This window comes from Schistocerca piceifrons, chromosome X, assembly GCF_021461385.2.
Source record: "Schistocerca piceifrons isolate TAMUIC-IGC-003096 chromosome X, iqSchPice1.1, whole genome shotgun sequence".
In the NCBI taxonomy this organism is placed as follows: domain Eukaryota; kingdom Metazoa; phylum Arthropoda; class Insecta; order Orthoptera; family Acrididae; genus Schistocerca; species Schistocerca piceifrons.
In genome coordinates this window covers 162,092,460-162,118,900 of record NC_060149.1, presented here as the reverse complement: position 1 = coordinate 162,118,900, position 26,441 = coordinate 162,092,460, and the positions used below count along the sequence as shown (strand labels likewise).

At 42.7% G+C, this 26,441-nt stretch overlaps 1 protein-coding gene across 1 annotated transcript in view; it reads left to right on the top strand.

Annotated features, from left to right (window-relative positions):
• LOC124721762 (serpin A3-1-like) overlaps nucleotides 1–26,441 on the top strand; it is a 148,619-nt gene that overhangs the window by 21,051 nt on the left and 101,127 nt on the right. The gene's annotated exons all lie outside the window — the stretch shown is intronic.

Genomic DNA, 26,441 nt, shown 5'->3' with positions numbered 1-26,441 from the left:
AAATCCAGTGAAGTGGTGCAATAGCTGAAATCATGAAATTGTATTTTCCAGGAGTAGGTTTCAAATCTCATCAGACCAGTATGTTGAATTTGTCCATGGTTTCCTTATATCATTTCAAGAATCTGCCGAGATAGTGTGGTTTCTAGTGACCATGCTGTCCTTAATAATTTCCTTTTAAATCAAAATGCAGGATTCTAATGTCGCTCGGCACTGTGACACTTAACGTGACTCCCGTCTCCAGGAAATCCTTTCGTAGGTGAAAACCGTCAAGTTGAACAGCGGTTACAATATTTCTTTAGACTGCAGATCCTCAATAATAGACAAATCGAGCCGTTTCGCAGGTTGCGTACAGTAAAGCAGTAGTGTGTAGAAACTATAATCCTGGTTGATAATTCTTTTACTTTAATGACAGACAGCCCATTTCCGATAGTATATCTGGATCATTTGCCATGTTGTAATGCAACAATCTGAGATATCTCTCAGTACGGTGAATTCCAATTTTTCTTTATTTATTTATTCGTATAGCCCGCATGCGGTTTAAAAATACAGTTATAGAACATTAGTAAATGTATGTAACAAGAATACAAGAGGACAAAACTATATGTGAAACAAAGTAGATGTCAATATCTAAGTTCTTAATCAACATAAAAGCTGTATTGTCAGCTTTCATGGGTCACTTCAACTTCCCTGTTATGAACGCAAGGGGCATTAATCTCTAATGTGCTTGATTGTCTCATTCGGAGCCCCACAGCGACAAACCGGAGACTTTGTAGCACCCCATTTGTAAAGAGAGTCTGCGCGTCGCCTATGCCCAGTCCGAGCTCTTCAATTTGACCCATCGTTTCTTGTCGAGTTTTGTGCCAGCAGTATCACAGTCGTACTTTCGGAACCATTCACGCCCTTCAGGATTTTCAATAAGTTGACATTCTGATCCCACAGGTCTATCACCCCGATATTACTGGTATCTAGCTGTTACGCTTGCCACAGAGGTGGGTTTCTTGAACGGAGACTATTTCGTCGTAGACTTGGTGTGCCTTCCCGTATGGGCTATTCCAGGTTCTCCTCTAACTTGCAGTATTCACTAAGCAATGCCTCGCTTCTACGGACTGCGGATGTTCAGCAAAGGAAACCAGTAAATCGGTATTGGTCGGATTATCCCAGTTATTAACCTGAAGCCAGACAAAATATTGCGTTAATAGCTACACACATGCTGACATTTTCAAAATAAGGTGCCCAAATTCGAGGTGCAGATAGCTTGGTGTTGTTTATATCTACAAAACAATATGCTCCACATTAAAACTTGCAGCTGTTTATATATGTTAATAAGAAAATGAGTTTGTGAACGAAATGTTTCATTTGCAGTATCTGTCATGTTTCATATGTATGCTTATGTGTGCATAATTAACCCATCGTTGACAGGTTCAGCTGGAGCAACGAACATGAATCTACACTCCTGGAAATGGAAAAAAGAACACATTGACACCGGTGTGTCAGACCCACCATACTTGCTCCGGACACTGCGAGAGGGCTGTACAAGCAATGATCACACGCACGGCACAGCGGACACACCAGGAACCGCGGTGTTGGCCGTCGAATGGCGCTAGCTGCGCAGCATTTGTGCACCGCCGCCGTCAGTGTCAGCCAGTTTGCCGTGGCATACGGAGCTCCATCGCAGTCTTTAACACTGGTAGCATGCCGCGACAGCGTGGACGTGAACCGTATGTGCAGTTGACGGACTTTGAGCGAGGGCGTATAGTGGGCATGCGGGAGGCCGGGTGGACGTACCGCCGAATTGCTCAACACGTGGGGCGTGAGGTCTCCACAGTACATCGATGTTGTCGCCAGTGGTCGGCGGAAGGTGCACGTGCCCGTCGACCTGGGACCGGACCGCAGCGACGCACGGATGCACGCCAAGACCGTAGGATCCTACGCAGTGCCGTAGGGGACCGCACCGCCACTTCCCAGCAAATTAGGGACACTGTTGCTCCTGGGGAATCGGCGAGGACCATTCGCAACCGTCTCCATGAAGCTGGGCTACGGTCCCGCACACCGTTAGGCCGTCTTCCGCTCACGCCCCAACATCGTGCAGCCCGCCTCCAGTGGTGTCGCGACAGGCGTGAATGGAGGGACGAATGGAGACGTGTCGTCTTCAGCGATGAGAGTCGCTTCTGCCTTGGTACCAATGATGGTCGTATGCGTGTTTGGCGCCGTGCAGGTGAGCGCCACAATCAGGACTGCATACGACCGAGGCACACAGGGCCAACACCCGGCATCATAGTCCGCCGCTCGTGGTCTCGCGGTAGCGTTCTGGCTTCCCGAGCACGGGGTCCCGGGTTCGATTCCCGGCGGGGTCAGGGATTTTCACCTGCCTCGAGATGACTGGGTGTTTGTGTTGTCCTCATCATTTCATCATCATCCAGGAAAGTGGCGAAATTGGACTGAGCAAAGATTGGATAATTGTACGGGCGCTGATAACCACGCAGTTGAGCGCCCCACAAACCAAACATCATCATCATCACCACCCGGCATCATGGTGTGGGGAGCGATCTCCTACACTGGCCGTACACCACTGGTGATCGTCGAGGGGACACTGAATAGTGCACGGTACATCCAAACCGTCATCGAACCCATCGTTCTACCATTCCTAGACCGGCAAGGGAACTTGCTGTTCCAACAGGACAATGCACGTCCGCATGTATCCCGTGACACCCAACGTGCTCTAGAAGGTGTAAGTCAACTACCCTGGCCAGCAGGATCTCCGGATCTGTCCCCCATTGAGCATGTTTGGGACTGGATGAAGCGTCGTCTCACGCGGTCTGCACGTCCAGCACGAACGCTGGTCCAACTGAGGCGCCAGGTGGAAATGGCATGGCAAGCCGTTCCACAGGACTACATCCAGCATCTCTACGATCGTCTCCATGGGAGAATAGCAGCCTGCATTGCTGCGAAAGGTGGATATACACTGTACTAGTGCCGACATCGTGCATGCTCTGTTGCCTGTGTGTATGTGCCTGTGGCTCTGTCAGTGTGATCATGTGATGTATCTGACCCCAGGAATGTGTCAATAAAGTTTCCCCTTCCTGGGACAATGAATTCACGGTGTTCTTATTTCAATTTCCAGGAGTGTATGTATTATCCTAGCACCGTATGATTCGGACCTCCATCTAAAATAAATTCAGATGAATAGTGTATGCTGAACGGTTCGTATTGATTGCGAATGGGGTTTTGATGGTGTGTGCGATTGTCTTTGTAACTCATATTTCGCCTCTGATGAAATAAATGTCTCACGGCAAGAGGGACGGGCTAAAAGTACAACAGGAATATCACGACAAAATAATAACAAAAATTTACCTTCAAACAAGACAGGTAGGACAGAGGAATGGAGTGCTTTTGCAAATCAACCTCAGGGTTGATCTCTAAAAAGTGAGACCTTTGAGTTCTGCATCTCAGATAAAAAAGAAATTGTCGATTAGAGCTGAAATGATATTATATCTGCCTCAATGAACACGCTGCGTATTTGCAGAACACTGTTTTTGTTGCACTCTTAACGAAGCCAACGGTATAAATGATAAATATTCTGTAAGTTTCTACTGGTGAAGCCGGATGCATACTTACAATCTTACAATTAAATCACACGACCATAGCTGAAAAAGTGTTACTATGAGTCAATGCTGTTAGAACAAACTTCTAGTTGTGTTACCAAGCTATCCAAGACGTCTTACCACTCCATCTGTTCATTTCAGCTGTGCCCAAGCGAACGTGTACGAGTGAAGAAAGTGCATCATACTAGATTAGTTAGCAGTTACTAAGAGCTAGTGAGAATGTTAACTGGAATCCAGCAGATGGTAGACTTAAGTTTATTGGAATAATATTGGGGGAGTGTAATCAGTCTGCAAAGGAGGTTGCTTACAAATCATTCGTGTGATACATTCTAGAATATTGCTCAAGGGTGTAGAACCCGTACCAAATAGGACTAACAGCGGATATTGAAGGTATACAGAGAAGGGTAGCACGAATAGTCACAGGTTTGTTTGATCCGTGGGAAAGTGTCACAGAGATACTGAAGAAACTGAATTGGCAGACTCTTCAAGATAGACGTAAACTATCCCGAGAAAGTCTATTAATAAAGTTCCAAGAACAGAATTTAAATGATGACTAGGAATATACTACTACTCCCTATGTATCGCTCACATAGTGATCGTGAGGATAAGATTAGAATAATTACAGCAAGATAGAGGCATTCAAACAACCATTCTTCCCACAATCCATACGGGAATGGAACGGGAGAAACCGTAATAAATGGTAAAATGGGACGTACGCCCCGCCATGCACTTCACGGTGGTTTGCAGAGTATAGATGTAGACACTTTTAAATTCTGATTGTAGTCACTGAGAAGGACGTCAGACAGGTTGTAAACTATCCCCCATGTTATTAAGTCTGTACATGGTTAAACAGGAAAGAAAACCATGTAGAAATACAGAATACGTGTTAAAGTTTGCCGATGACATTGTAATTGTGTCAGCGACATCACCTCAGTTGAAGTGAATGGATACTTTTTTAAATCTGTGTATAAGGTGGCCACCATCAAAATGAAAAGCAGTGTAACAGAGTGTAATCGAATGAAATCAGGCGACGCATAAAGACTTAGATTGAGAAACGAGACATTAGAAGTAGTAGACGAGCTTTGTTATTTGGGCAGAAAAATAATTGACGATGGTCGAGGTAGAGATGATATAAGACAGAGACTAGCGAGAAATAATTATTTGTGTTATTATCTGATTGACTAGTGCCTACTTACAGTTAGAACTTGCGTATTTATTTCCTGAAGTAGCCTTTGTGTGAGCTGAGTTAGTAGTGTAGATTCAGACCTTCATTTGCGCCACCGTCGTCTGATTCGCTGCGACCAGTTGTTTTTTAGACAATCTAGGGTCAGCTAACCAGGCAAGAGGAGAGCCCAACAGCGGCAGGCCAGCAGTTTGAGTTGGGACGAGAGCGTGCTGAAAAGTAATGCCTCCGAATTTTTTGTGTGGTAACTCTGAAAGCTCTTTCAATAAAACAAATGTTATTAAAAGTCTACATCTTTGTTCTTTATGACTACATATTTCTCTCTCAACATAGTCACCCTGGCACGAACACATTTCTCCCGTTGGAAGATCAGTTTTCTGATACCATCGCTGTTCACACAGGGTCGCAGCCTGATTTTTGCTTGCACCGCTTCATCCCTGTCAAAGTGACGACTTCGAGAGTGTTCTTTAGGTTTTAGAAACAGATTAAAATCGGATAGGGCCAAGTCGGGACTGCATGGAGGATGACCGATACAGCGAACCCAAGGCATCAGAGTTTGCAGATGTCACAGCGCTCTGTGTGTTCTGGTATTGACATACTGAAGGACGAACTCTTCATATTCGAAACTCTATTACAGCACGCTGTTTCTTACTCACGTTACACATTGCCATATTACACGCTACAGTTCGGACCCTCTAACCACAGGGGGCTCCAGATGTGTAGACATGAATAGTAAAGATGTAGAATGTTAATAAAACTTGTTTTATTTAAAAATCTTTGAGAGTTTTCACATAAAAAATTCGAAGGCATTACTTTTAAGCACGCCCTAATACACTGTGTTTAGTTTATTTCTGAGTTTGTTTTTCACGTGCTTTTGTGTTTGTGTTGTTATCCGCTTGTCTAGGGTCTGTCTCCATTTAGAGCTCGCATATTTATTTGCTGCAGTAGCTTTTGTGTAATTTGAGTTTCTGGTGAAAATTCACTGTGGTACGTCTGAATTCAGTAGTGAAATTTATTTCTGTTTTAAGCGTTCGTAGATTTCGAGATCTTGGTGTTTAGTGAGAACTGTGCAGGTCAGATTTCAGAGTTTGTTTGTTCTTCTCGTTTAAATCTGCGTACACGTGAACCTCAGTAGCGCCACAGTTGGGTAATTTTCTGTCCTACAGTGATCTGTTCGTTCTTTCCCGCTTACTCCCGCTTTTTTGTGTTTTTGAGAATTTATGCAGTACACACAGTGCAATATGGATTGGGACTGTGTTTGTTGTGTATGGACACTAGGAGAGTTGGCCGCTGTCCGTTAACAGCTGGAAGTTGCTTTGGCTGCAGTTGACAGACTTCAGGCCACTGCTCAAAGCTGCAGCGATATCTTGGCGCCAGTGACGACTTCTGCTACACCTTTGGTGCCATTGGAATACCTCGTTGACCCGGTTGTCACTGCGCCTTCTGATAAGCGACATCCGACAGGCCTGTCATCACTCGAGAGTCAGCGGTGGATAGCGGTGGACTCGCGTGTCTCTAGTCATAAGGAGAAAGTGGGAACAGGCCGCACGGCAACAGGTAAGAGGTGTTATCCAGAGTTGAAGACACTTCTGAGCCAACACGGGACGCCTCTCCTGTCGAACCAATGGACGGATTTCCAGCCCAGTCCGGACAAGTGCAGCGGGCAGGAATGTTACTCATTGGGATCTCCCACGTTCGCAGGCTTATGGAGGCCCTCAGGAAAGTAGCGGACATGTCGGGAAAGACTGCCTGTGTGCTCTCATTATGTTTGTCGCCATGTCTCATCCGAGACATGAAGGATGCTCTGCCGGCAGCTACCGAGCGCTGTGGTCGCAACAGGCTGCGAATTCGCAGAAATGACACCAGCGGCTAGGGTTTTGAGGCCATCTTCGGCTCCTTTCGGCACATGGCAGATTTGGTGAAGACAGCATGTGGGGTGGAGACTAAGCTCACTATTTGTAACATCATACCCAGAATCATGGTGGTTCTCTGGTTTGGAGCAGAATGAAAGGTCTATACCAAAGGCTGCGATGATTATGCGACGGTATCGGATGCGAACTATATGACCCCCACTATCGGGTGGAGAACTGGAGAGCTATAGCGTCCCCCATAATAGGTGAGACGTGTACTACACTCGGGAATCAGCTGCTGTAGTAGAGGAACATGTGTGGCGTGTACATGTTTTTTTTTTTCTTCTCTTAGGTTTAAGCCTTCACCCCCCTACCCTCCTCCTCCGTCCCCCCCCCCCCCCCCCCCCCCCCCGGGAACAAACATCAGGTGCGTGCCGAAATCGAAGAAACATCAGCCTCACTGTTCTTAGGCAACGCTCATTCTGCGGATCAGAAATAGAAAAGGTTAATATGAATACGTATGTTTTTGGATAAGGCTGCAGCTGCAGCATCTTCTGTGGGCTTTTATTTTATGGCTGTTAAGGATTAAGAATGTTCTTTACTTGTTTGTATACATGTAACTATTAGTTTTTAAATCGTAATTACAGATATTTTTACCATATGGTGTGCTTTTTCTGATGTGTTGTGTTTCTACAGAGACTGTTTTGTTCGACAGTTTGTCATCTGCAACCACTCACACCTTAAAGTAGAAAAATTGTTTAATCCAAAATTACGATTTGAAAATTGTTATTTCTATGCCTGAAATTAATTAATTCTCTCTGTCTCTGTCTCTCTCTCTCTCTCTCTGTGTGTGTGTGTGTGTGTGTGTGTGTGTGTGTGTGTGTGTGTGAGAGAGAGAGAGAGAGAGAGAGAGAGAGAGAGAGAGAGTGTGTGTACGTGTGTGTCTATTTACATTATGTTTCACTTACGCTTTCTTTTTCCTCATCTTCATCATTGTCAAACACAATATATTGAGCAGTCACTGTCACAGTCACTGTCACTGTTTCACTGTTTACCTGCTCTGCTGTAAAAACAAACATGGCTGACAGTGGTGTTCCTGGCGGTTGTTCTATATATATATATATATATATATATATATATATATATATATATATATATATATGTGTGTGTGTGTGTGTGTGTGTGTGTGTGTGTGTGTGTGTATGTGAGAGAGAGAGCAGGTTTGAGGGTTTGTCATTATTATTACAAGTACTTTTGTGTGTGTGTTTGTGTGGGTGGGTGTGTTGTGTGTGAAAAGGGAAGGGCGAGAGAGAGAGAGAGAGAAAGAGAGAGAGTGACAGTAGGTTTCAGGATTTTTTTGTGTGGGGGGGGGGGGGGGGGGAGTGAGAGCTCTATGGGTTGGTCTTGTCTAATAATTCTTTGAGGGCAGAGAACAGAGTTCCATTGCAGAGAGCTGTTAGAAAACTGCCGGCAGCATTAGGAACAGAAAGCTGATTGAAGCAGGAAGTGAATAGCAACGAAATCCTAAATTCAGATTGGAATACTTATCGTAAGAATAGGCTAGACGCGAAAGGTAGAGGCGTATTTATTGTAATAAAGAAAGAATTCGATAATATCGACTGAGGTTATGGTGGTTTCCAAATGTGAATTAAGCAGGATGAAGAAAAGTATAAAAGGTGGATCAAGAATTGTAATCGGATGCTTTTATAGACCACCTGCTGCAGGAGCCTTACTTATAGAGCACCTCAGAGAGAACTTCGCGAATAAGTTTCCAGAACATACTATTGTGAAAAGGGTGAGGATGATGATGATGGTGGGGCGCTCAACATCGTGGGCATCAGCGCCCGTACAAGTTCCAAAACTTTCTATTTCCAGTTTCGGCACTTCCAGAATGATGATGGGATGATGAGGACAACACAAACACCCAGTCCCTGGGTGGAGAAAATCCCCAACGCTGCCAGGAATCGAACCCGAGATCCCGTTATCCAGAGGCAGCAACGCTAGCCACTAGACCGCGAGCTGCGGACTGTAAAAAGGAGGTGACTTTGACTTGCCAGATATAGAATGGGAGAGTCATGCGATCAAATCTGATGCCGGAGACAGGGATTCGTGAAACATTTTTCTTAGTGCCTTGTCTGAAAATTAATTTGTGCAGACCGTTTGAGAATCAACTCGTTAAGATAACGTCTTACGCCTCCTACCAACAACCAGGCCTGAATTTCCCGAATCAGTTATCGTAAAACATCGTATCAGTGACCATAAGGCAGTGATTTGATCTGTCACAATGGGTACTATAAGGAATGTTAAGGAAAGTAGGAAAACAATTTGCTTTGCAAGAGTGATGGGATACAAATTGCTGACTGTCTGAGGCCAGTATCAAACATTCAGTCCTGAGGACGATGATGTTGAGTACAACTGAAAAAAATTCAAAACAATAGTCCAGACTGCCATAGACAAATATGTTCAGAGCAATGTATTTAGGGATGGGGAAGACCCACTGTGGTTTAATAACCGTGTCAGAAAATTGTCACGTAAACAAAGAGAGCTTCATCACAGATTCAAGAGAAGTCAAAACCTAGCTGACAAACAAAAGCTGAACGAAGCGAAAATACGCGGAAGAAGAGCAATGAGAGAAGCTTTCAATGGCTTTGAAAGTAGAATTTTGCTAACCGATCTGACTAAAAACCCTAAGAGCTTTTAGTATCACGTAAAATCAGTAGGTGGATCGAAATCGTGTATTCAGTCACTCAGGCACCGTACAGGCACCGAAATGGAAGCTGACAGACAGAAGGTCGAAATACTTCATTCGGTCTGCCGAAATTGTTTCACAGCGTAAGGTCGTAGTACAGTCCCTCCTTTCAGCCATCGTACGAACATCGGAATGGGAGACAGGTCTATTGAAATAAGGTATCACGGAATAGAAAAGCGGGTACAATCACTTAGTAGTGAAAAGGCATCTAGATCAGATGGATATATGTAAGATTCTACATAGATTATGAGGGAGAACTTGTTCACCTACTAACAGCACTTCATCGTAGGACGCTCGAACAACGAAGGGCACCTAGGAACTGGAAAAACGCAGGTCATTTCCGCTTCCAAGAATGGTCGTAGGCAGATGAATGTAACTATAGACCTGTATCGCTAACGTTAGTCTGTTGTAGAGTTAAGGAACATGTTGTATGCTCAGATATTATGACATTTTTGGAGAACGAATATCTCTTCCATAAAAATCTACATTGATTCCGCAGAGATCTTGCTAAACTCGGTTAGCTCTGTTCCTCCGAGAGATCCATAGCGCTGTATACAGCGGTGCTCAGGTTTATGCCGTGTTCCTTGACTTCAGGAGTACATTGCCATTTAGTGAAAAAAAAGAGCTTATCGAGTATCGGACCAGATTTGCGACTGGATTCAAGAGTTCCTTGAGGAGAGAACTCGACACGTCGCCCTTCACGAGACAAAATTGACAGATGTGAAGGTAATACCCGGAGTACCCCAAGGAAGTACCATAGCACCGTTACTGTCTATAGTATATAGAAACGATCTAGTTAAAAATGTCTGGAGCTCCATGAGGCCATTCCCAGAGGATGCTGTTGTGTACAAAGTGATAGCTACGCTAGACGACTGGAGAAATTTGCAAAATGTCCTGCAGAGGACTGATGACTGCGGCACGGACTGGCATTTGTCTCTGACCTAAATAAATGTAACCACTTGTGCATACATAGGAGAATAAATCTACTACTGTACAAATGACAAATTGCTGGAACAGTATCTACCGCAAAGTATCATGGAGTAACTATCGAGAGAGACCTTGGGTAGTCCAATGAGACAAACAGCAAGAAAAGCAGATGCTATAGTTGGTTTCACAAGAAAAATTCAAGGAAACGTAACTTATCACCAGAGAAGTGGCTTACAAAATATTTGTTGGACTGAGGTGTTGAGTAATGCTCATGACTCTGTGCCCCTTACCAGGCAGGACTAGCAGAAAGAGGCAAATATAGATACACAGATAGATAGATAGATAGATAGACAGAGAGAGAGAGAGAGGGAGTGAGAGAGAAAGAGAGAGAGAGAGAGAGAGAGAGAGAGAGAGAGAGAGAGAGAGGAGATCCAACGAAGAGAAGTGCGTTTCGTCGTAGGGTCGTTTAGGAGGTACGAGAGCGTCACAGAGACGCTCAACAAACTCCAGTAGCAGACGTTACAAGATAGGTGTTGTGTATCACGGACTTGTTTAATTTTGAAATCCCTAGAGAGTACGTTACAGGAAGAGTCAGACAGCATATTACTTCCTCCCACATACGTCTAGCGAAGCGACCACAACGACAAAATTCGAGAAATTTGACCTTATACAGATGTTTACCGCAGTCACTCTTCCCACGTGCCATTCGCGAATGGAAAAGGCAAAGGGAGGTTACTTAGCGGTACCAAAGTACCCTCCGCCGCACACCGTCACGTAGCTTGCGAAGTATAGATATACATATAAAAGCGTTTCTGGAAAAGTGTGGTATGTTACCATCGAATACAATTTTAAGTATTAGGAAGTGTTGGTGTGGGGTGTAGCTTTATTTGGAAGCGAAACATGGATCATAAACAGTACGCACAAGGAGAGTACAGAACGATATGTGGTGAGATATGTGGTGCTGTGATATGTGTAAGATACATGGTGCTGGAAAATAATGACGAATGGGTGGATCGAATATGTAATGAAGAGGTACTGAGTCGAATGGGAGGGAAAATAGCTTATGGAGCAACTTGACTAAAAGAAGGGTAATTTTTCAGTACACGTCCTGAGGTATTAGGGCTCAGTTAATTTGCTAATTGGGGGAGAGCAAAATTGTAAAGTGTGACCAGGACGTGAATATACACTCATGCTCATAAATTAAGGATAATGCTGATACATGGTGAAACAAGGCTCTGGTGGGCGGTTTGCGGGTTGAAACCACCTAGGGGTATGACCATGCGGTGCCTTTGACCTGCGGTCGTCGCACGGTGGCGCTGGCAGCAGTCCACATATGCTGAGATGTATTGTTGCGTGTCAGAGTACGGTGCAGCGAGTAAGTGTGCAGACGTTTTCAGACGTGCTAATGGTGACTGTGTGTTGAAAATGTCTCAGAGAACACATATTGATGACGTTATGGGGGGTGGAATACTAGGGCGACAGGACGCTGGTCACACACAGTCTACAGACGACTAAACAGACATGGTTTATTCGCCCGGAGACCCGCAAGGTGCATTCCACTGACCCCTGGTCACAGGAGAGCCCGTAAAGCCTGGTGTCAAGAGCACAGTACATGGTTATTGGAACAGTGGTCCTAGATTAGGTTCACGGACGATTCCAGGTATAGTTTGAACAGTGACTCTCGCCTGGTTTTCATCTACCTTGAACCAGGGACCAGATACTAACCCCTTAATTTCCTTGAAAGAGACATGTATGGAGGTCGTGGTTTGATGGTGGGGGGTGGGATTATGATTGGTGCACGTACACCACAGCATGTCTGACAGAGGAACTGTAACAGGTCAGGTGTATCGGAACGTCATTTTGCACCAGTATGACCGCCTTTTCAGGGGTGCAGTGGGTGCCACCTCCCTCCTGATGGATAATAACGCACGGCCCCACCGAGCTGCCATAGTAGAGTAGTACCTTCAAGCAGAAGTTATCAAGCGAATGGAGTGGCCTGTCTATTCTCCAGACCTAAACCCCATCGAGCACGTCTGGGATGCTCTCGGTCGACGTATCGCTACACGTCTTCACACCCCTAGGACACTTCAGGAGTTCCGACAGGCTCTGTTGCAAGAATGGGAGGCTATACCCCAGCAGTTGCTCGACCACCTGATCCAGAGTATGTAAACCTGTTGTGCAGCCTGTGTACGTGTGCATGGTGATCATATCTCATATTGATGTCGGGGTATATTCGCAGGAAACAGTGGCGTTTTGTAGTACACGTGTTTCGGGACGGTTTTCTCAACTTATAACCAATACCGTGGACTTACAGATCTGTGTCGTGTGTGTTCCCTATGTGCCTATGCTATTAGCGCCAGTTTTGTGTAATGCCACGTTGTGTGGTACCTCATTCGGCAATTATCCTTAATTTATGAGAATCAGTGTAGTAAGCAAATTAAAGTTGATGAAGTGTGCAGTAGTTATCAGATATGAAACTGTATGCACAAAGTAAATTAGCGTGGAGGACGGTAGCAAAGCAGTCCTTGGACTTATGACTACACACTAAACGATGCCAGCGAATCACATGCAGCATGTTATACCATGTGTGCATCTTCCTGACGCCTCATTCTCTTACTGTTCGTCTGTGGTCTTGCGTCGTTCCTGTTTTTTGAGTAGAAAATTCCATGGTATAGCGTGTCGTGGTTTAGAATGCTTCCCTTTATGTCACAGTCTGGAAACTATTGACTGACACTGTAATATTATTAAAGTTGTTATATTTTTACTGTTCTTTTATAGATATTCTTGAACGGCCAACAGTGAAGCGCTTATTTACGCTTCAGCTACATCTACATGGATACTACGCAAGTCACTTTTAAGCGCCTGGCAGAGGGTTCATTGGACCACCTTTTCAATAATTCTCTATAATTCCAATCTCGAACAGCGTGCGGAACACACGAACACCTATATCTTTCCATGTGAGCTCTGGTTTGAGATCTTTTATTATGATTTCGTTTCTCCCTACGTAGGTCGAAGGCCACAAAATATTTTCACTTTCGCAGAAGAAAGTTGTTGATTGAAATTTCGTACGAATATCCCGCTTTTGTTTTAATGATGTCCACGTCACATTCTGTATCGTACCCGTGGCACTCTCTCCCCTATTTCTGGATAGTACAAAACATGCTGCTTGCCCTTCTTTGAACTTTCTCGATATACCCCGTTAACCCTATCTGGTAGGGATCCCACACCACACAACAGCACTCCAAAAGAGGATGGCATCAAATAAGTGTTCTGCCAGTAAAAAGCAGTATTTGGTTCCCCTTACCCACAACTTTTTCTATGTGTTCTTTCCAATTTAAGTTGTTCGTTATCGTAATTCCTAGATATTTAGTTGAATTTACGGCATTTAGATTTGATGGATTTATAGGTTAACCAAAGTTTAACGAATTCCTTTTAGTACTCATGTAGATGACCGCACGCCTTTCATTATTTAGGGTTGATGCCAGTTTTTGCACCATACAGATATATTTTCTAAGTAGTTTTGCAATTTGTTTTGATCTTCTGGTGAGGTTATAAGACGAAAAACAACATCACCTGCAAACAACCTTCATGCTACTATTATCCTGCAGAGTGAAAGTATGACATATACAGCTTAGAAGAACCATATGTAGACCAAAGCTACTGGACTGTTAGGCATCTGACTGTTCCATTTAAACGAAGAATTTCCAATAACCATTGTAGGTTCTTTACGCAACGTAAGATCGCCACTGTGCTTAGCAAATAGAAATTGCTACAGAAACAATTATGAAACAGGAGCTACACGCAAATAATACTTACTGAATTGTGCTTCACGTCCGTTTCACTACAAGATCGCAAATCAAAGGATAACAGGATTAGGAAAGGATAAAACAGAAATTCACAGGCTAACATATTCATAACAGAACTTCCTTATCACAATTACACAAAAAAAATAAATAAATTGAAATGAAATATTCAGTAGCTCGTAGCAGCGCAAGGTGTCCTAAAAATAAACTGATGTCTAGTTCCGTCTGGTTAAACTATTAAAAGAACGTAGTAAAATTAGGATTTCACCTTGATGTGGTCATTAGAGACGGAGCCCAAGTTCGGACTGAGGAATGAAATCTGTCGTGTTATCTTAAAAGCAACCGTCCCGGCTTTTTCCTTAGGGTGACACGCCCATGAACGGGCTGCATTTTTAGCATATCTTCACCTTCATATTGCATCTGATCTATAAATGAGAGATAGCTCAAGGTTCTTGGTTGCTGGTAACGTGTCATAATCATTAAGAGCTTTTACGTTGCTCTCGACGTCTAGTTGATATCGAGTTCACGGAAGACGAAGCATTGGCTGAGCTTACATAAGATGGAAGGAAGATGCCACCATATATAATAGAAAGGTGCATTGCATCATTGGCACATTCGTAGACAGTCAGTGAATTCGAAGCGACAGAAATTTTTACTACCGCAAAGAAAGCGGAAAACTGCAGTTATAGGTTCGCGTAAATTTAGGAATATGAACATTACGTATTACATCTTACGAGCAGAACTGACTGGTATATAGGCACTGTGACACTTTCCTAAAAATCATTGAGATATTTATCATATTTTGCTACTGACAACTATATTTATAATAGTATAAAAAACGGAACACTATTTCAGTGCAGTACCATTTTCTTTGGAACCACTGACTGCACAGCTTGGAAAAAGAGCCAGCGTACAGGCAACATCCACATAAGTGTTTTATGCCTCCAGTTTTCTTTCATGATGCTGATCTGTGAAAAAGACAAGTAATTTATTTTACTACAACAAAAATGTTTAAAAATGTAGCTCAAATATCAACGACACCATCATCATGTTAAAATTTTTCAGGAAATAGTAGGCAAGGGAGATAGAGGAGGTCATCCCAAATACCTGTACCAATTTTTGTGAGTTTAACTTCAGTCATTTAGGAGAGAAGTGTACCTGAATGATGAAAATTCAAGTTTTCGGTAAATCGCAAAAGAAGATTTACAGATTTATTAGCTTACCACTATGCTCGTTTAGAACATTCCAGTTGCATACTCCAGTTGTCCTCCTGTTTTCTTATTCTCCACACTCTTTCTCTTAATTCTTTTCTTTATCCTTGACTCCTTGGTAGCAGCTTCTGCAGCTGTCTCTGCTTCGGTTACCCGCCGCTTATCAATAGCGGTTGGAGCTGATTCCATATTCCTTGCCGTCTGGATGTTCAATTTTTTCATATCATTGATCCTTGAAATTGCACCATCATTGAATGTTATTATTGCATTTATTACACCAACCTTCAGCATTGTCAGCCAAACAAATACAGTTTTGGGTATTCTCTCCCATATACAGCTGTTGACGTTTTCATTTACACTCTGAGAGAGACCATGCATACATTTCCTAAGTAGATTTTTATTTGCCAGATCCCTATATATAGGCCTAATGTCCTCCATTACAGCAAGTGGTAAGGAATACTTGTGTGTATGTTGTATGCATGTAGCATTGCTCACCCAGTACTTGCACCACGAATCTTCCCCTTTCAAAAATGGTTCAAATGGCTCTGAGCAGTATGGGACTTAACTTCTGAGGTCATCAGTCCCCTAGAACTTGGAACTACTTAAACCTAACTAACCTATAGACATCACACACATCCATGCCCGAGGCAGGATTCGAATCTGCGACCGTAACGGTCTCGCGAGTCGAAACTGTAGCGCCTAGAACCGCTCGGCCACTCCGGCCGGCCTTCCCCTTCTGGACACAAACCATGTTGTGGGGTTTCATCTGTTGACACTCTGTGATACCATGTTGTCCAAACAGCTCGTCTCAGGTTCTCCAAATCTCCTACATTTCACCTTATTGCTAGTCCAAATATTGAGCCAAAGAATCAGTTTCTCTTTTTGTAAGACGACCTGGACCACCTATGTGTTTTCCGTCTGACAGTTTTTTCCACTGAAGTCTTTACATAATTTCCTCAGCCGAGTTCCCATTCTTTTTTGTACATGCCCAACACATTCAAGCTTTTCTGTCAGAGTGTCCCCATATGGTCTGTCATTAACAACAGTAGTGTGTCCTTTACAGCCTCCATCCCCAAGGTAGCCTACATACGTCACACCACGACTGACCTCTGATCTTCTAAAAATGTTTAAAACTGCGTTCGTTTCCATGTTTACACTCAGGCTATCAAAGTTCTTTACTCAAACATGGGTGTCAATAAATTTACTTGAGCAACCTTGGCTGTGCTTTGTTAGACATTCATAATCTAGTATCTAACCAGTTTCGATAAATGTGGTAGTTACAACTCTATTCAGAGCAGTATGACCTCTCTTCTGCCAAAATCCAACAAATGCTGCTACAATGTCTGTATTCTCAGACAAGGCTTCTGCTTCTTCTGCTGCTCGTTTCATTGAATGTTCACTTACACCACATAAAGCATTATCTATTAATTTATTGTATCTGTCAAACATCAGTGGAGGTGGAGGCAAATCCATCACTGCACAAAAAGTCTGGGCAGCTCTCCTTCCCCTTCCAATACATCGCATTGCATAAGCAAGCTGAATATGTACACTGTAATGTCGACTATCAGTTACTGGCGACGTCATAGTATCACTGTGCGTATTACATGATTTACAGACAATCACTAACCGACTTAAAAGACTATTCCTGGATGAAAAGTCCTCAGAAACGTGAATACTATCTTCACAATTGCAGTACTTACATTTCATAGCACTCTTCAAAAGTCTTGACAGCATAGTTAGGTTCACAATCACATTTCCGTCGTTATTGCCGCTCAGAGTGTACTATGCTTGTTCTTGTTACATTCAGAAAGCGAAAGCTTACGTCTATAAGCGCTGCCTGTAGACGGTTTCCCCTGGCGACTTTTAAAGCAACTGATGTATATTATTCGGTTGTGTTTGGAACTGGTTGCCACGAAACTTTCGTTTGGGGCTAAATTTCTTTACTCTCGACATTTGTATCACAGAAAACACACACACAGAAACCAAACAACACACAATAACTACAATACCACACGCGTATGAAATTCCGAAATTATATATCTCATATCTTCGTTTACATTCGAACCATAGCCTTTTAGACATGACATTAGACTTTGGTTCCGGGAGTCAGTGCCTTCTAGAATACACCTGTGTTGACGATCCGTAACTAACGACGGAAAAAAACAGAAGAACAAAATAATGCGTCACGTATTCTGACGCACTTCAAACTGACAGATGGGCGAGGTCCCTGTGCAACATTACGTTCAACCTCAATTTTAGAACGAACGGAAAATGAGAATAGCCATAAACTATACATTTTTGAAATCAGCATGAAATGCTCTTTTCAATAGACCAAGAAATTTTTTCAAATTTTTGTTCATTTTCACGACCATGTCCCCTTAAGCTATGTCAGGAAATAACGCGGAACTTAAATCACAATGACCGTACCGGGATTTGAACTGTGGTGCTCTCGAACGCGGATCCAGTATCTCAATCGCTACGCTACATTGCTGAGTAGTCAAACAATTACAGCTGTAAGCAATAGAAACTTACTGACGTCGGAATCTACAGAATAACTGTGATTGATTCAGTTTTAATAAATTTGCTTTTTGGTTAGTTTCTGTTAAATTTTGTCTTCCATTGTTCCGTTAAGCAGCGTCGGCAGTTTATGCCATTAATAATATGATAATCGAGCTTTGCGTCTTATACAAATTAATTTATTAATGAACTTACAAAATCTGTTAAATATTCGGTATCCAATATGACAATGTACATTTCGTATAGGCCCTGAGAAAACAGCAGTTTCCTTTATAGCATTCAGAGAAAGAACACTTATAACTAATAAACTTTCGGCATCTACTGACTGCACTCCTAAAGAATCAAGGGTTTTAAGAAACTCGTTCAGAATATGTAGCATGCGCGGGAGTTGCACTAAATACAGAAGACATGATTATTAAATGAGAACTGACATAATAATGAAACACATGAAATTCCGTTAGTCGCTTTGGTTGCTGGTAACGTGTCATAATCATTACGAGCTTTTACGTTGCTCTCGACGTCTGGTTAATATCGAGTTCACGGAAGACGAAGCACTGGCTGAGCTTACATAAGATGGAAGGAAGATGCCACCATATATAATAGCAAGGTGCATTGCATCATTGGCACATTCGTAGACAGTCAGTGAATTCGAAGCGACAGAATTTTTTACTACCGCAAAGAAAGCGGAAAACTGCAGTTATAGGTTCGCGTAAATTTGGGAATATGAACATTACGTATTACATCTTACGAGCAGAACTGACTGGTCTATAGGCACTGTGATCACCACACTAACGAGGTTGATGCTATACTGAGTTTAATAATAAATGACGATAGAGTTTTCTGTATTCTCCAAGCGAACGTTGAGCATACCAGAATTTATGTTTCTGCTATTCTTTCCGTACAAGTATTTCACAATGATTCAACAATATGTATGCTAATGGAAGTAAGTTTAGGATATAAAACTGTATCAAAGGCGACGTACTTAGTGACAGAACACAAAATAGGGATAACGGTATGCTTATTTCATCCCTCCTTCTGCCGAAATGTGAGTTCATTTCTTAACCACTGCGTCACATCACTCGGTTAATATATTCTAGAGCTCAAACCCAAACATCATGGAGGTTGGAATACTATCAATAACGCTACCGCAAACGAAACAACGTAATATGAAATGAAATGTCAGAATCTTAAAACTTTTCCTTTGTCATTTTTCTTCATCTTTTAAGTTTATGACTAATGCCATAAACCACCACTGACCGACAAAGGCCAATGCTGCTAAGTAGGCCGTTTCGCGCAACGGAATTCGAAAGATATTTTTTGGCTTTTAATGCGGCAGTCGGTCTATTGAATGATGCAGCGGTGAAATATTATACGCCCTACCATTTCCAATTCAATTCTCAGGTTTCACAAGCGTTTAAGATAATTCCGCCACCCCGTTCACCCAGTCCACTTCACACATCCTTTTCCCTGCTTTCCATCGAGGAAAAATTATGTTAACGATGTTTCGTAGAAAAAGACGACCAACTCACTTTATTTATTTGCAATTGTCTGTTGCTGGTAGTTTTCAAACAGAGAAACGTACATTCAGTCAAGGAGAGACTACCGCTGCCATATCTGCGCTTACGATTCTGAGTGTCGAAATTGCAGAGAGAGGAAATTTCGCGGCTGAGTTGATTCTACAAGGCGCACTAGACGTCTGTTGGATGGTGCGGAAACAGAAATGAAAAGTGACAGGAGCGGCGCATGGCCGCTGGGGACTTGCTTCTCGAGGGGTGAAAGAAATTTCAAGGGACGCCTTTCGAGCGTTGTGCTGGCGCACTTCCACCTCTTTCCAGCAGAGTCACGAGAAAGCAAGCGGTATTTCATTACGTGTCGTGGAAATGGTAAAATTTCCTGACAGGGTATTGCCATTATGAGTCTTTTGGCTGTAACATAGGCTATTTTCTGATTACGAGCATCTTATTTATGTTTGCGTTGTATGGATGTTACTAAGCAGTAGATGGGACTGATCTTGTTTACATTTAAAAAGAAATTTAAATCATGACAATATAATGAAATCCTATTCTTTTTGTGTCTGTTCTTTGACATCTTGCCGTTTAACTACAGACGATGTAGGTTCTGAACTCTCTCTTGTCCTTGGAGTGAGAAAGTACCCCAAAAGGTGGAAGAGCCAACAATTATCATCGACATGATAATGCAGAGGATGTTGTGAATCACTGAATTCAGCATAACGTAAAGTGTATCATAGAACATGCAGTCTCTAAAATTCACGATGACCTCATTCATTGAAACAAAATTTCTGGCGCTAAAGTAGTCGTCAGTTGGGATCTATGGGAGGCGACTGTTCAGGAAGGGATTATTAAGATTACGAAGACAAAGGCTGACTACTGCCACAGATCGCATATTATTTTATTTGTGTTTGACTAGTTTTGTTTATCAGCCGAAAGACCACTCAGCTATTAATTGCCTCGGTGGTAACACGTCATAGCCGGCCGGAGTGGCCGTGCGGTTCTAGGCGCTACGATCTGGAACCGCGTGACCGCTACGGTCGCAGGTTCGAATCCTGCCTCGGGCATGGATGTGTGTGATGTCCTTAGGTTAGTTAGGTTTAAGTAGTTCTAAGTTCTAGGGGACTGATGACCACAGCAGTTAAGTCCCATAGTGCTCAGAGCCATTTGAACCATTTTTGAACACGTCATAGTTTTAAAGCACCGCTCGGTCCCATCGCAGGACAATTCGCATCTGCCTACCGAAGCTAATCAAATGATTAGCCGGCCGGAGAAGCCGAGCGGTTCTAGGCGCTACAGTCTGGAACTGCGCGACCGCTACGGTCGCAGGCTCGAATCCTGCCTCGGGCATGGATGTGTGTGATGTCCTGAGTTTCGTTAGGTTTAAGTAGTTCTAAGTTCTAGGGGACTGAGGACCTCAGAAGTTAGGTCCCATAGCGCTCAGAGCCATTTGAACCATTTAATCTAATGATTGTGCCACTAAATCCGTACACTGATTACAAAGGTCGCTGCAGCCATGCAGGTGATGCTTGCGTTTGCTAAATATTATTAACATTCCAAGAGTCGGAGCGTGAAGTCTTGGAGGTCTGAATGTTGGAGGAAACTGGAAAATCTGAAAAACGAGACGAGAAAATAAAAGTAAGACTTTTTATCAATTGATGAGGTGAAATTGAAAGCAGATAGAGAAAATCGCGGAATTTGTAAAATGTGTCAAGGGTGTGAAAATTTGATAATCCTAGGCAATTTTAACATATTTATAAGGCAGGAAATGGAAGGTAGGGATACTGGGGAATAAGAACTGTAGTAAAGGAGTGAGGGAAAGGAGGAGGGGAGATGAGGAAGGAAAAAGCTCCTGGGGTTGGTTTCAACCGGATTTAGTGAACACACGCTTCCAAGGTAAGAGGAATAAAGGTGTACTTGGAAAAGATTAAGAAACAGTTAGATGTCAACAAAAATACACTGGTGGTAAAAAAATCGCAGTATCAAGAACTAATTAATGTACAGTAATGAAATTTCGGGAATACATTTGTCTAGGTAACACATTTCAGTGCTTAACACTGCAAGATCACGGGGTGACGTAGGCACGAGATAAGTCATTGCAAATGTGAAATGCCGTGGCATTAATAACGGGTGTAGCCGCCAGAATATTGACTGCAAGCATGCTGACGTGCGTGCGTTGTGTTGTACAGGTTCTGGATATCAGTTTGTGGGATGGAGTTTCATGCCTGTTGCAGTTGGCCAGTCAATACAGGGATGTTTAGAGCATGTTGGGTTACAACCGCAGCGTGTGTGCGAGCGCAAACCTTTTGGGAAATACTCCATTGAATGCTGTTCATGAATGACAATGCAACGGGTCGAATCACCAGATTAACGTACAAATTTGCAGTTAGGGTGCGGGCGATGACCACGACAATGCCCCTGCTGTCATACGAAATCGCAACCCAGACCATAACTCCAGGAGAGTTCCAGTGTGTCTAGCACACACATAGGTTGGTTGCAGGTCTAACCAACACAATAACAGCACTGGCGACGAGGCAGAACCAGCTTTCATCAGAAAAAAAGAACGGACCTCCACCTTACACTCCAATCAGCTCTAGCTTGATACCACTGAAGTCACAAAAAGAAAAAAAGAAGGTTCAAATGGCTCTGAGCACTATGGGACTTAACATTTTAGGTCATCAGTCCCCTAGAACTTAGAACTACTTAAGCCTAACTAACCTAAGGACATCTCACACATTCATGCTCAAGGTAGGATTCGAACGTGCGACCGTAGCGGTCGCGCGGTTCCAGACTGAAGCGCCTAGAACTGCTCGCTGAAGTCACAAATGGCGGTGGTTTGGGATCAGTGAAATGTGCTCGGCTCTCCTTGAAGCAAGCGATTTGTAACAGTTCGTTTTGTTACTGTGGTGCCAACTGCTGCTCAGATTGCTGCAGCAGATGCAGTACGATGCGCCAGAGCCACACGCCTAACACCATGGTCTTCCGTCGCGGTAGACCCACGTGGTTGTCCGCATCCCTAGTCTTCATGAGACCGTACATTCTCGTGACTACCGCTGCCAGCAGTCGTGTAGAGTGGCTACATTCCTGTCAAGTCTTTCTGCAATATCGCAGAAGGAACTTCCACAGCCTAGTAGCCCTATTATCCGTCCTCGTTCAAACTCAGTGAAGTGTTGAAAATGGCGTATTTGTCGCCTTAAAGGCACTCTTGACTAACATCCAATCTCAAAGGTAACTAGCGCTCATGACCGTTACAACGTGTATTTAAAGCAAACGGCACACAGATAGTGACACTTCTAGAGCCAATCTTATGCGACTGGTGCGAAATTTAAATAGATATAATCTTTCAGATGTAGAAACAGAACTACCAACTTTTGTTTATGTCGCACAACTCCTTCTTGGTGCTTCGATTTTTTTCCATCATTGTACATCGCGGTTAGACGAAGATAAAGATTTTGATATCACATTCTGAACTGCAAAACATACCCGGATGTGAACAAAGATTCAGACCATAGGTAACTAGTAATGAACAGCTGGTTGAAGTCTGAAATGATAAAAAAGAAATCTATGGTGATCTGGAATACTAAAAATTTAGGTAAGAATGAAACGAATTGAAAATACTCTCAGACATTGAGCTATTGTCAAAGCAAATGTCTTTAAAATCGTTCGATAGGAGAAGAGTGAAATATACGAGTAACAAAGACGGGAAGTGATAAGGCATAACCGGACACCGTAGCAATGGCAAAAGGAGGGGGGGGGGGGGAGAGTGGGGGGGAGGGGCGAAGGAGCCCTGGTCGTGTCAAGAAATTTTCTGTCTTACATATGGAAGTCACAACGTAAGACTTATACGAATGAAGTAGGTAGACAACAGTATAGGTTTTTAGGTACGAAATCAGCATGGAGGAATATTTCCTTATTTAAATAATTTGTCAGAACTCAGAGCAGAGATATCGGTGCACCCCTTGTAGTTTCAATGTTCCACACATATGACGCGATGATATTCTACATCTACATCCATACTCCGCAAGCCACCTGACGGTGTGTGGCGGCGGGTACCTTGAGTACCTCTATCGGCTCTCCCTTCTATTCCAGTCTCGTATTGTTCGTGGAAAGAAGCATTGTCGGTATGCTTCTGTGTGGGCTCTAATCTCTCTGATTTTATCCTCATGGTCTCTTCGCGAGATATACGTAGGAGGGAGCAATATACTGCTTGACTCTTCCGTGAAGGTATGTTTTCGAAACTTCAACAAAAGGCCGTACCGAGCTACTGAGCGTCTCTCCTGCAGAGTCTTCCACTGGAGTTTATCTATTATCTCCGTAACGCTTTCGCGATTACTAAATGATCCTGCAACGAAGCGCGCTACTCACCGTTGGATCTTCTCTATCTCTTCTATCAACCCTATCTGGTACGAATCCCACACCAGTGAGCAGTATTCAAGCAGTGGGCGAACAAGCGTACTGTAACCTACTTCCTTTGTTTTCGGACTGAATTTCCTTAGGATTCTTCCAATGAATCTCAGTCTGGCATCTGCTTTACCAACGATTAACTTTATATGATCATTCCATTTTAAATCATTCCTAATGCGGACTCCCAGATAATTTATGAAATTAACTGATTCCAGTTGCTGACCTGCTATATTGTAGCTAAATGATAAGGGATCTATCTTTCTATGTATTCGCAGCACATTACACTTGTCTACGCTGAGATTAAATTGCCGTTCCCTGCACCATGCGTCAATTCGCTGCAGATCCTCTTGCATTCCAGTACAATTTTCCATTGTTACAACCTCTCGATATACCACAGCATCATCCGCCAAAAGTCTCAGTGAACTTCCCATGTCATCCACGAGGTAATTTATGTATATTGTGAAATAATGTATATTGTGAAATAATATTGGTTATTTACGTTACTGCGGAACACCAGTTAACATAACTTTTGCCACATGCTACATACTTCATAGCTGGAAACTTTTTGGCAGATGGGTATTCTCATAGGAATCGTTCTTTTAATAACAAAAATGGAAACAGTTACATTTACTAACTCACAAATCACTTACCGATTTCTTACATCATCATAAGGTCGCACACCGAGCGAGGTGGCGCGGTGGTTCGACACTGGACTCGCATTCGGGAGGGCGACGGTTCAATCCCGCGTCCGGCAAATGCCGGGATGGTTCCTTTCAAAGGGCACGGCCGAATTCCCTACCTGTCCTTCCCTAATCCGATGAGACCGATGACCTCGCTGTCTGGTCTTCCCCAAAACATCCAACCAACCATAAGGTCGCAGCTACAAATAAAATGATGTGCGAGATATAATTTACGTGGTCATAGTTATTAGAAAGAAAATGTTTACGAAAAAACAGATTACAAAATAAATCGTTTCAATTTAAAAATAAATAAGAAAGTTTATTTTAATATTGTAATCAGGTTCAATCACATTTCCAGAACTGTATTTAAAACACGCTCCTTTATAGAACACCATAAAAGTACTGTCAGCTTTTATTTTACAAAACGTTTGACCGTGTTCGTGTTACTAATGGTTAATTTAAGCAGTCGGGCTCAAAATTCATTATTCTTCTACAAAAAATACCATAATCAGTCGATAGAACAACGCTACAAATTGTTTGTTAGGTCACACAAATCTGTAATTATGTGGTGTAGGGAGATAAAATTACGGTCGCCAGTCTCATTCTGACACACTTTTTAATGAGTAGAGAAATCGCAATAATTGAGTCCCAAATTTCAATTATTTATTAATTGTCTGCCCTAACTGTTTGATGATAAAGCTTTTGAAATAACTTTTGCGTATAATATTGGTTATTTACTTTACTGTGGAACACCAGTTAACCAACAAGTCATTCCCTGACATTAACGGTTACGAAAATATTCTGTAAGGTTTTCACCTAAGCAACAACTAAAGTAACGTTAGAAATTTATCTGTAGTTCTGTATTTTCTACACAGATGTCCCGTAAAGATTAGCATACATAAATGAGCATTACTTGCAACACTTGCCAAACGGTGACATGTTAGTAAATTGTTAATCGTTTACCTTGAATGACTGTTGAATAATAATCTCAGAATAAATTTGCTTTTAGATTAGTGGTTGATTTCTCATGAAAAACTGATTCTATTCCAACATTATGCAACAGGACAAGCTTTTAAACCTTTGAAAATAGATTCAGTCTGTGAATTACTTTTCAAGAAAACGTAAATTACTGATAATCTTTGTTAAGAAAATAAGACAGTGTTCCGTTTAAAATTATGACGTTAAGTTAATCTTTAGGATTTGGGCCAGCAACCTATCGTAGTCAGAATGACTTGGATTAAAACAGTCTTTATGCACACGTTAATTAAACTATACTGACAAAAGAACACGTCGTACAATCTGTCTATGTAGTTTACGATGCTAAAGAAAAGAGTACATTTCCTGTACGCCAAGAAGCACAACACTACACCGTTGTCGGCGAATATTCTTTAGTTTGAGGCTCAGCATTTACAAGGATCACACATGGCTCTCCATTCAAGTAACAATTGACATGGAACACTGTTAACAAGTACCACGTCTTTACTATCGGAACCAACAACTATCCGAGTTGTTTAGATTTTAGTGTCGTAGCCTATGGAGGCTGACTACTGACTGCTGCTTTGTCCTCAGTTGGGGCGCTCTTCATGCTCCTACCATCTTTTCCACTTCCGCAGTTTTGCCTCACTAGCGTAGAGGACTTAGAGGGCCTCGGGAAAATACATGAAAAGGCTTCACTCTCACAGGCTGAAGGTCAAATACAGAATGAGGATAGACAGAGGAACAATCGGTATTATAGTCGTAAATTGTGTTGAGAAATAACCTGGACCCCAAGCTGTAACAGAAAGCACAGAATCCCAAATCGTTGTAGGTGTTGTGAGCTGGCTAAGGCCGGAAATATGTTCAGACGAAAATCTTACAGAGCACCTGACGGTGTTCAGAAAGGATGTATTAAATGCTGTTGGTGGTGGAGCGTTTGCTGCTGTTACATGTAGTTTATCTGGTAGTGAAGTTGCAGTAGACAATTGCTGTCAAGGTGGGTAAAGGTTATACTTGACAACTGGAATAAAT